Source organism: Ornithorhynchus anatinus, unplaced genomic scaffold (genome assembly GCF_004115215.2).
Source record: "Ornithorhynchus anatinus isolate Pmale09 unplaced genomic scaffold, mOrnAna1.pri.v4 scaffold_481_arrow_ctg1, whole genome shotgun sequence".
NCBI lineage: Eukaryota > Metazoa > Chordata > Mammalia > Monotremata > Ornithorhynchidae > Ornithorhynchus > Ornithorhynchus anatinus.
In genome coordinates this window covers 327,292-338,117 of record NW_024396835.1, presented here as the reverse complement: position 1 = coordinate 338,117, position 10,826 = coordinate 327,292, and the positions used below count along the sequence as shown (strand labels likewise).

General features: G+C 45.5%; 1 protein-coding gene across 3 annotated transcripts in view; it reads left to right on the top strand.

Moving 5' to 3' along the window:
• Positions 1-4,000: 4,000 nt before the first annotated feature.
• The window catches only part of AGPAT4 (1-acylglycerol-3-phosphate O-acyltransferase 4), a 162,035-nt gene continuing 155,209 nt past the window's right edge, over positions 4,001-10,826 (top strand). The window contains exons 1-2 of one of the 3 annotated variants that reach the window (XM_029057183.2): positions 4,224-4,342; positions 5,274-5,352. The gene's annotated coding sequence lies outside the window, so the exon portion shown is untranslated. Of the gene's footprint in view, positions 4,075-4,223; positions 4,343-5,273; positions 5,353-10,826 lie in introns of those variants that run through there. The other 2 variants (XM_029057182.1, XM_029057181.2) reach the window with 2 other exon arrangements.

Here is a 10,826-nt window from a genome sequence, read left to right as displayed (position 1 = left end):
AGTGTCCAGAGCCCTGTATTAAGCACAATACAACAGGGCTGGTAGACGTTCTCCCTGCTCACAACAATCTGACAATCCATAGGGGGAATTATTATTTGAATAAATGAGGTCAGGAGTGTTGAAGACAGTTGAGAGGCCAAGTAAGATGAGGACAGTAGAGATCATTGAATTTGGTGATGCTGGTGATGGGTCCAGTAGAAGGAAAAGGCCAAAAATCTGACCATAATAGGTCAGTGGATTAATCAGTGGTATTGAGCGCTTTGTGCTTGCAGAGGAAGAAGAGAGATGAAAATTAGTATGGCCTCATGGACAGAGCATGGGCCTAAGAGTCAGAAGGACCTGGGTTCTAGTCCCGGCTCCACCATTTGTCTGCTGTGTGATCTTGGGCAAGTCATTTCACTTCTCCATGCTTTACTTTACTCATTACTAAAATGGGGATTGACCATGAGATCCATGTGGGACTTGAACTGACTCCAACCTTGTAACTTGTAGCTACCATATTGCCTGGCGCATAGTAAGTGCTTCAAATGCCATTAAAAAAAAAAAAAGAGAGTTGGTGGAGAGAAAGAGAAGGCAATTCAGACAGTTTGAATGAGAAGGGGAAGAGGAAGATGGGGCGATGGTGAGAGCTCTGGTGACCATGTGGTTCTGGTGTGGTGGGTGTAAGTGGGAAAATATAAACAGTGAGGACCAAACTGCACCCAGTAAGCACTCAATAAATATGATAGAATGAATGAAAAGAAAAATTGTAGACACAATAAAGCGCAACACTATTGAAGCAGTTTAACTGTGAAAATCTGCAAAACAATGGCAGTCCATTAAGGAGCACACAGAGGTCAGGAAGGGGGTAACTTTTAGAAAAGAATGTTCTGGAAAATGCTCAAAGGAAAAAGCAAAATTGAAAACAATAGCGGGCACCGCAGGTTACAGAGAAGCACCATGGCGTAGTGGATAGAGCACGGGCCTGAGAGTCGGAAGGTTATGGGTTCTAATCCCTTCCCCACCACTTGTCTTCTGTGTGACCATGGGCAAGTCACTTAACTCTCTGTGCCTCAGTCTCCTCATCTGTAAAATGGGGACCCCACATGGGACAATCTGATGACCTTGTATCTACCCCAGCGCTTAGAACAGCGCTTGGCACATAGTAAGCACTTAACTACCATAATTATTATTATAATTATTAATTGAAGCAGCACAGCACAGGGCACCATTTAATAAATATGTGCAATGTGAAAAGAACTTTTGATCATGCATTGGATCTTTTCAGCTCAGCTGCCTCCAGGAGTAAAAACTCACCATCTGAAGGGATCTGGTGAGGAGAGATACAAGCAGTAGCAGCACATGACTGTCCCTGATCACAGAGATGAGGCAGGTGGAACACATGGCACCCCTCCCTGCACCAACCAGGGAGGTTCTGACTTGCCTTGCTAGAGCAGGGTGAGAGGAAACTACATCTCCCAAGCACTTAGTACGGTGCCCTGCACACAGTAAGCGCTCCATAAATACGATTGACCGACTGACTGCTGTGGAACCTTGGGCAAGCCACTTAACTTCCCTGAGCCTCAGCTTTCTCATCTGCAAAATGGGGATTAGAGACATGTCCTCCCTCACCTTAGACTATGTGCTCCTTGTGGGACAGGGACCGTGTCCGACCTGATGATCTTGTATCTACGCCTATGCTTAGTTTCATGTTTGGCACAGAGTAAGCACTTAATAAATGCCACACACTGTATGTCTTCATATATTTTAAAACTTTAGGCTGTGGCTGCTGTGATTCTTGCCATGAGTCTGAACAGCTCCGCCTAAGTAGTAATCATTCATTCATATTTATTGAGTGCTTACTGAGTGCCGAGCACTGTACTAAGCATTTGGGAGAATCAGTTACAACAGAGTTGGTAGACATGTTCCCTACCCACAAGGTGCTTCCAATCTAGAGAGCTGATAGGCCTGAAAACAAACCCTTTAACACCAGCATCCTGGAGCTCATTCTGTATTACTATTTTCCTTGTGTCCTTAGGTCATTTGTGTTTTCTATTGTTCCTCATGCCAATAGCGAACTCCCAAGTCTCTTCTTTTAGATGGTGAACTCCTGAGAACCAAGGCCCACGACTAATTGTGAACTTGAGAAGCAGCATGGCTTAGTGGTTAGAGCACGGGCTTGGGTGTCAGGTCATGGGTTCTAATCCCCTCCCTGCCACTCGTCTGCAGTGTGGGCTTGGGCAAGTCACTTTATTCATCAATCATTATTTATTGAGAGCTTACAGTGCTCTGTGCTAAGCACTGTACTAAGCACTTCTCTGTGCCTCAGTTCCCTCATCTGTATATTGTGGATTAAGACCGAGAGCCCCATTCGGGACAGGGACTGTGTCCAACCTGATTTGCTCGTATCCATTCCAGCATCTAGTACAGTGCCTGGCACATAGTAAACCCTTAACAAACACCAAAATTATTATTATTAACTATTCCCTGATGCTTACTACAGTGTAGTGTATGCAGTAGGCATTCAGGAACTACCACGAATGAATAAACATTTCATCTTAGAAGTTAAGATCTTGAAGGCATAGAATCATACTTTGTAGGAATCACCTTGAATGCGCTCCATGTTGGATTAAGTAAAAAGGACTACTACTTCTAATAATAGTATCTGTTATGTGCTTACTATGTGCCAAGCACTATACTAAGCGCTGGAGTAGATTCAATATAAATAGGATAAAATATAATGAAGTTAGCTAATTCCAAACATGTTTCCGGTATAGTGTAGGTTGGAAATATGCAAATTGTTGTTTTGTGTTTGACCTTAGCTCAAGTTGTAAAATGAATAACCTAAATTGTTCTTGGTTTGCTCTCCCACGTAGAATCCACTCCTGTGTAATGATTTTCCCACTCATTTAAAAAATTTTTTTTAAGTGCTTACTGTGTGCCAGGTACTTTACTGAACATTGGGGTAGATGTGTTAGGTTGGACACAGTCCATGTCCCACATAGGCCTCACAGTCTTAATCCCCATTTTACAGATGAGGTAACTGAGGTAGGGAGTAATTTGCCCAAGATCAAACAGCAGACGAGTGTAGGAACGAGGATTGTATGAAGAGATACCCAGATGGACAGAGCAGCGGGAGCAACAGCAATGACTCCTTCACATGCTTATACTGTTGTTGCAAGAATGAGATATTAGGCTCGTGTTTTTCTAAACTGCCTTGGCTACAATGAACTGCTTCCAGTGATCACGTAAGTAGGAATGTGTGCTTCAATTATTTTCTCACGGCACTAGGCCAGCAAGGGAGAAGTGCATAGCTTCCAAGCACACCGAATGACTCCAGAGTGAATTTGCCTGATCTTATGTACCCCCATTGAAAGGGAGGGCTCTATTTACATTTCAAGTGAGCTGTTTAATCTAGGAATGCCACCGGTAATGCGCCCTCCGCCTCCTCTCCGATTCTCCTCGTCCTTCGTCTCCAGCTCCGCCCCACTTTACTTCTGGGTTATTCATTCAGTCGTATTTATTGAACAATTACTGTGCGCAGAGCACTGTACTAAGCGCTTGGGTTACAATCTTTGCATTGAGCGTCTCTACAGTCGTTCCTGAGACTATGGCCAGAGCTCCATGCTAGTAAAGACATGATTGAATGCGGCATCTGCCTTTAGAGGGGTTCGTGTGGACGGACTTCTTTAGGGCTGAAATAGCATTTTGGAAGGATAAGGTGTTTGCTCTCGGCCCCTGTGACGTCATACAGGTGGGGCGGAGCGGTGCAGCATTGTATTTTCTGAAGCAAATTGATCGCGCGACTGCTGAATTAATTATGAGCTAATTTAGAAAGTTTTTTTGTTTCATTTTTTTTTCTCCTCAGGTCACAGCCCAAACGGAACTTGAAACGGTCGGGGCTAGGAAAAGAGGAAGCATTTCCACCAAAGGATGCAACAGAATTCAGAGAGGAAGAGGTTGGCAGCAGGGAGGGACAGAAAAAAGCCATTTTAGTAGGGTCTGTTTGGGATCCTGGCAGGAGGAGGCTGCCTGTGATTTCAAACGTGAAACAACAGCGAAACGCTTCCTGATACTAATTGGACGTGGAAGAGGGTGAGTCACACGAAGGCCGCTAATATCTTTCCTCCTCACAGCTAAATTGTAGCTTTAAAAGGAAGTGACATGAGGTGGTGAGAGACGTCAGTAAGGACCACATTTTTTTTTCCCCCTTTGGGCCCACCCTAGGGGTGGAGTCTAGCTCCACTCCCACTTTGGTTGCCTAACAGGGCTTGTAAACTAGTGGCAATTTCTGAGTTTCAGCCCTTTCTTCCTTTCAGTTTCTTCTTCCTAAATCCATATGCCAAGATCTCCCAGACACGAGGTAGGTGCCGATCACTCCGCTTTGCGCAGAACTTTGTGTGTGTGTGTGTGTGTAAGGGTTGTTCTTGAGATCGGTTTTCCTTGGCTTGGTCCTTGCCTGCTTCCCAACCCTGGATGCATTTTGGCAAAGAGATGAGTAAGATCGGAGGTCGAGCCTAGGAGGGAGAGAGAGAGAGAGAGAGAGAGAGAGAGAGAGATGGGGGTATATGTGGAACGTGCGCTATTGTTATTAGAAGCTGGAGAGAAAGCTGTCAGTTCAAAGGGAAAAAAATGTCTTTGTTCTGAATCGGGGGGCGGCTTCTTGTGGGATTGGTTGAGGGGAGGGTTGGCCGTTGGCTTCGTTTTTCTCTTCTCTTGGTGTCAAATGATTTAGTCTCTTAAAGCTGAGACAGGCGGAGAGGTTCCTGGGACATATTAGCCCCTTTTGTACCAGGCAACATGCTCTTTCGTTCCCGGCGTTTCTATGGCAACCACAAAAATACTATATCCAAAATGGGGACCCTGGCGTAAGTCGCTGTCGATGTCATGCTTTCGCAGTCCGATGCTTTCTGACTGTGAGTTTGGGTGATTTATATTTGTTAGGATCCAGCGGGGCTTTCTGGAGCTTCCTCTCCTCTTTTCATGGTGGTTTTCCCTATCACGAAAAGGAATGGGGTTGGGGAAGTGAAGGAGGGGGGTTGCTAGGGAGACGGGCATTTGTGACCATTTAGCTTTTAAAAACAGTTTGCTTTGCCACAAAGCAGCATCGTGACTAAAAAACTATTTTTATTTGCACCGTATTTGTGGAGAACTATTGGTTTTGGGAAGAGTTGGGATGAATTTCCTTAGATGTAATGCTGGAGAAGAAATGATTGGATGGGGAATATTTAGGATAAACTTTGCTTTTTTTAACATGCTAAGAGTTTGCATTGATCAGTGGTTGTATCTGTCAGCTCACAGACCTTTCGAAGCAAGGCGCCGCTGCATTCTCAACTTGCTTGACAGGATTCTGAGTTCAACAAGTGAAAAAGAGTGAGTTTGAGAAGTAGCATGCAGAAAGCCACGGGAGGTTAACAGCTCCTCCTTTCCACTAATAGTTTTTAATTTCCCATGCAAGCTGTGGGAAGGCTTTCCAAATCCAGTTCCGAAATGGCTTTTGATCTTTTCTGCAAGAGGGTGGGGGAGGAGAGTGATAAACCCTTGCTGAGCTGGTTAATCAAGAGGAAACTCCAGCCCACTAATACATAATCAGGAACCCCCAGAAAATGAATTTCATTTGTCGAAGAAATCAGGGAAGTCTCAGGGGGATGGGTACTACCTACTTTTTAAAAATATTTTTGTTAAGCAATTACTGTATGTCAAGCACTGTTCTAACCCCTGGGGTAAGTAGATAGCACTTTTACCAGATTGGACCCTGTCCTTGTCCCACACAAGGCTCACTGAGTAAGAGGGACAGTAGGCATTGTACCCCCATTTTGCAGTTGAGGAAACTGAGGCACTTGCTTGCCCAAGGTCACACAGCAGACAAATGGCAGAGTTGGCATTAGAACTCTGGTCCTCTGACTCCCAGGCCCCCGCTGTTTCCACTAGGCCACCCTCCTTCTTTGGGCCATGCTGCTTTCCTAACAGGATCTGTTTCCAGGATCCTGTGAGCCTCTGGCATGAGCTAAGAGGGAATTGCTCTGTCTTAAACCAGCTGAAGGGAAAGCTGGTTCTAACTGGAAAGGCATGATCCATCTGCCAGAAGGGTTTACCACATAGAATGCTCTTGCAGTGTTAGAGAAGAGAGGCAACCGCAATCCTGGGTGCCCGAGAAAAATAAAATGCCATAAAATTGGATGATCTGAATGAAGGAAGTTAAGCTTTTTGGCAGAATTGCAGTTGGAAAGGGATCTATTGCTCTTTTCTCAGAGAAACAGCGTGGCCTAATGGATAGAGCAAGGGCCTGGGAATGAGAGGACCTGGATTCTAATCCTCTATCCACCATTTGTTTGTGGTGATTGGTCATGGGCAAGTGACTTCACTTCTCTGTGCCTCAGTTTTCTCATCCACAAAATGGGAACTCAATCCCCATTCTCTCTTACCTAGACTGTGAGCCCCATCTGGGACCTGATTATCTTTTATCTACCCCAGCACTTAGTACAGTCCTTGGCACGTAGTAATCATTTAACAAGTGCCATAATTTTCTCCTGCCCAATTTAACCAGAATGGTGGTTTCCACACTGGAGAGGACACTGACTGCATATAAGAAAGAGAGAGAGAGAGAGAGAGAGAGAGAGAGAGAGAGAGAGAGAGTGAGTGTCTGTACAAGATTCCACACTGGGTTTAGTGCTTTTGAAGCACATACTGAAATACAAACCTGGTCATTTTAGGATTAGGAATCTGAAGTCTGTAGTAAATTCCCATCACTGCCCCCGACTTGTAGCAAAATTGTGCCAAGGTTATTCTGTCCCCAGGCCTCATTGCCACCCTGGTAAAGCAAAGGACAGCATGGCGGTACTTAGCGACCACACAGGAACACTGTGTGGTTGCTGAGTTGTTATATTTTAAGGTTATCTCGTCCTTTCAGATACTTACCTGGCTCTTGCAGCATCATCTTATTAGAGTGCAGATAAGCCTGGGAGTAAGAGGATCTTAGTTCTAATCCTGGTTCTGTCACTTGTCTGCTTTGTGACCTTGGACAAGCTACTTCTCTGTCTTTAAATTAGCTACTTAACTTCTCTGTCTTTAAATTACCTCAGCTGTAAAATGGGGATTAAGACTTTGAGCTCCATGTGGGACATGGATTGGATCTAACCTGATAAGCTTGTATCTACCTCAGAGCTTAGTAAGGGCCTGCACAGAGTAAATGCTTAATGAATACCATAAAAAACAAAAGGTAACAGAGCAGGAAGTTGGATTGTGTCATACAGACACTCAGCTCTAAATGAATAATAGGCTATGGGAAAAGGTTTGTGGACTGCTGCTGCTGAAATTCCACCACGATTTAAGAGGGAGCAGGCAAATATTATCAAATAATATAATAGGCTGTAAATAGGCATCAGGGGTAGAAAAATGCCATTCAGCCTGGAAGCATGCAAGTTGGAACATGTGATGCAGAAGCATAGTGGTTTAGGACTGTCCCCCAGGGCAAGGAATGAGCAGAAATTCAACAGAGGGAGGTGAAAAGGTGACAGGTGAAAAAGACAGGGAAAGAGGATTGGGCTCAGGTGGACAGGCAATCTTGTGACCCGCTCAAGAGGGAGCTTGGCAAGCAAACACCCCAGCATCAGGCTTGGACATGGTATTAGAGAAAGCCAGGCTGCCAGAGTCTGAGGGATGATGATAATAATAATTGTAGAATTTGTTAAATGCTTACTATGTGCCAGGCACTGTACTAAATGGTGGGATGGATCATAATAATAATAGTAATAAATATGGTTTTTGTTAAGCACTTACTATGTGCCAGGCACTGTACTAAGCACTGGGGCAGATACAAGCAAATCAGGTGGGACACAGTCCCTATCCCACATGGGAGTCAGAGTCTTGCTCCCCATTTTCCAGATAAGGTAACTGAGACCCAGAGAAGTGAAGTGGCTTGCCCAAGGCCACACAGCAGACAAGTGGTGGAGCCGGGATTGGAACAAATAACCTTCCATTTCCCAGGCCTGTACTACTTGATGCTGCTTCTCGGTTATTTGAGGGCCTACTGTGGATGGTCCCCTCTCAGGTTTGCACCTGGAGAGTTTCCAGTCCTCTACCAGTCTTGGCTATGGGAGGGAGAATCAAACAGAGGCCTATCCATTCCATTCCTAGCTTGGACAGTGGCTAGCGAGTGTAAAGCCATCTGCTACAAGACAAAACTCACCCATGCTGGGCAGCAGCAGAATGGGAGAGAGTCAAGGGCGGAGACTCAAGTTTACTGCATGGAAGGCAGCAGTGGTAAACTACTTCCGTATTTTTCCCAAGAAAATTCTATGGCTATACTACCAGAACAATTGCAGTTGGAGAGCGGGGTGGTCTGGATGAGATGCATTCATTCATTGATTTTAATCGTATTTATTGAGCCCTTACTGTGTGTAGAGCACTGTACTGAGCACTTGGAATGTACAATTCGGCAACAGATAGAGACAATCCCTGCCCAGCAATGGTCTTACAGTTTAAAATGTGTCCGTGGTATCACTATGGGTTGGAAACAACTCGACGTCAGAAGACTGTGTATGGAGCTCTGTACTGAGCACCTGTAAAAGCACAGTAGAGTAGGCAGACTTGATCCCTGAGCAGCAAAAGATGGTGACAGATGAAGCAAGGCTAAAAGAGCACTTGTTTCTCCTCCCACCATGGTGTTTGGATTTATTCATGACCATGGGTATTAAGCTTGCTTCAGTGGTGACAGCCAGTGGGTGTACTTTATGTCAAACTGGGTGCCATTAAACACAGGCTCTTCTGACACAGGATCAGAAGGCAAGCAATGAAAAACCTTTTAATGCTGCAGGAGAATCAGTTAATCAGGTTTATTCACTGCCTATGTTCCCCAACACCTCCCCGCCCCACACATTCACACCCACATACAAATTACAAAGGAAAGAAAAAACATAGAGCCACTGCCACTTGCCTGCTGTGTGACCTTGAGCACTTCTCTGTGCTTCATTTTGCTCAACTGCAGAATGGGGACCTGTTCTTCCTCCTCCTTAGAGTTTGACCTATGGGACAAGGATTATGTCGAACCTGATTACTCTGGTACTTAGAATGGTGCTTTACACATAGTAAGCACTCAAGAAATACCATTTAAAAAACAAAAAACAAAACCTTGCTGGTTTAGTAGATTTGATGGACCAAATGCACATACAGGCACCAATTTCACCTGAAAGGCTTGGAAAGTCTGTGGCCCAAGGGGAAAGTCAATCAATGGTATTTATGAAGTACCTCTTGTATGCAGAGGACTGTGCTAAGATCTTGGGAGAGAACACTAAAAAGTAAAACACCTGGTTTTGTCCCCAAGGAGCTGACAACCCACAGGGGGAAGCAGAGCAGGGTTTAGAAATGGGAGAAAAAGGGGAGGGAGACCTCACCTTCTACTTGGAAGCGGGAGAGGAAGGGGAGGGAGTCCTGCCCTGCAGTCCCGCAGGCCCTCAGATGTGGCTGCAGTGCCAGGGTCACAGTTTCTCAGGGGGTAGTGGGAGAGTGAGCCGGGCACATGTTCGGCAGGCTCGTGGGACTATAGAGACACAGCGGTTCCTGAGCCCCGTCACCCTTCTGTCCCTGAGGGTTACTGAGAAAGAGCCTGGGACCTGGCTTATCTCCTGCAGGGCTGCTGCCATGAGAGAAATCCAGCTGGGGGCTGGCGGGCTAGGCAGGGGAGTCACGGCCTATTGACAGGGGGCTCTGTTTTGACCCTATCTGACTAATGGGTTCAAAGGGTGCCCCCTTCCTCCCATAACCATGGAACTGGCACTCCTGACTGGGCCCTGAAGCATTGTTACCGCGCTATGTACCTGCATACATACAAACTGAAAAACAGCATGGCCTAGGGGATAGAAAAGAGGCCTGGAAGTCAAAAGGACCTGAATTCTAATCCTGGCTCTGCTACTTGTCTGCTGTGTGACTTTGAGCAAGTCACTTTACTTCTCTGTGCCTCAGTTCCCACATTTATAAAGTGGGGATTAAGACTGAACTCCATGTGGGGCATGGAATGTGTCTATCCTGATTAACTTGTATCTACCCCGGCACTTAGTACAGTGCCTGGCACATAGTAAGTGCTTAACAAATGCCATTAACACCAAAAACATCCCCTCGATAAGGGGCTGCTGTCACCTCTTAGCAACACCTCTCCCCTGGTCCAAGAGCCCAGCTTTCTTCAAGCCGGGTGGTCAGTCAATCAATCAGTCAGTCAGTGGTATTCATGGAGTGCTTACTGTGAACACTGTAGTCAATCATATTTATTGAGCATTTACCATATGCAGAGCACTGTACTAAGTGCTTGGAAGAGTACAATATAACAGACACATTCCCTACCCACAATGAGTTTACAATCTAGTGGGGAACACAGACATCAATATAAATAAATACAATTTCAGATAAGTACATAAGTGCTGTGGGCCTGGGGGTGGGGCAGCGTTGCTCAGTGGAAAGAGCATGGGTTTAGGAGTCAGAGGTCAGGGGTTCTAATCCTGGCTCCGCCACCTGTCAGCTGTGGGCAAGTCACTTGCTTCTCGGCGCCTCAGTTACCTCATTTGTCAAATGGGGATTAAGACTGTGAGCCTCACGTGGGACAACCTGATTACCCTGTATCTACTCCAGCACTTAGAACAGTGCTCGGCATATAGTAACCACTTAGCAAATACCAACATTATTATTATTATTGTGAATAAAGGGAGCAACTCGGGAAGATGCAGAAGGGTGTGGAAGAAAAGGAAAAGGGAGCTTATTTAGGGAAGTCCTCTTGAAGGAGATGTGTCTTCAATAAGGCTTTGAATGGGGGAGAGTAAGTGTCTGACAGATATGAGGAGGGAGGGCATTTCAGGCCA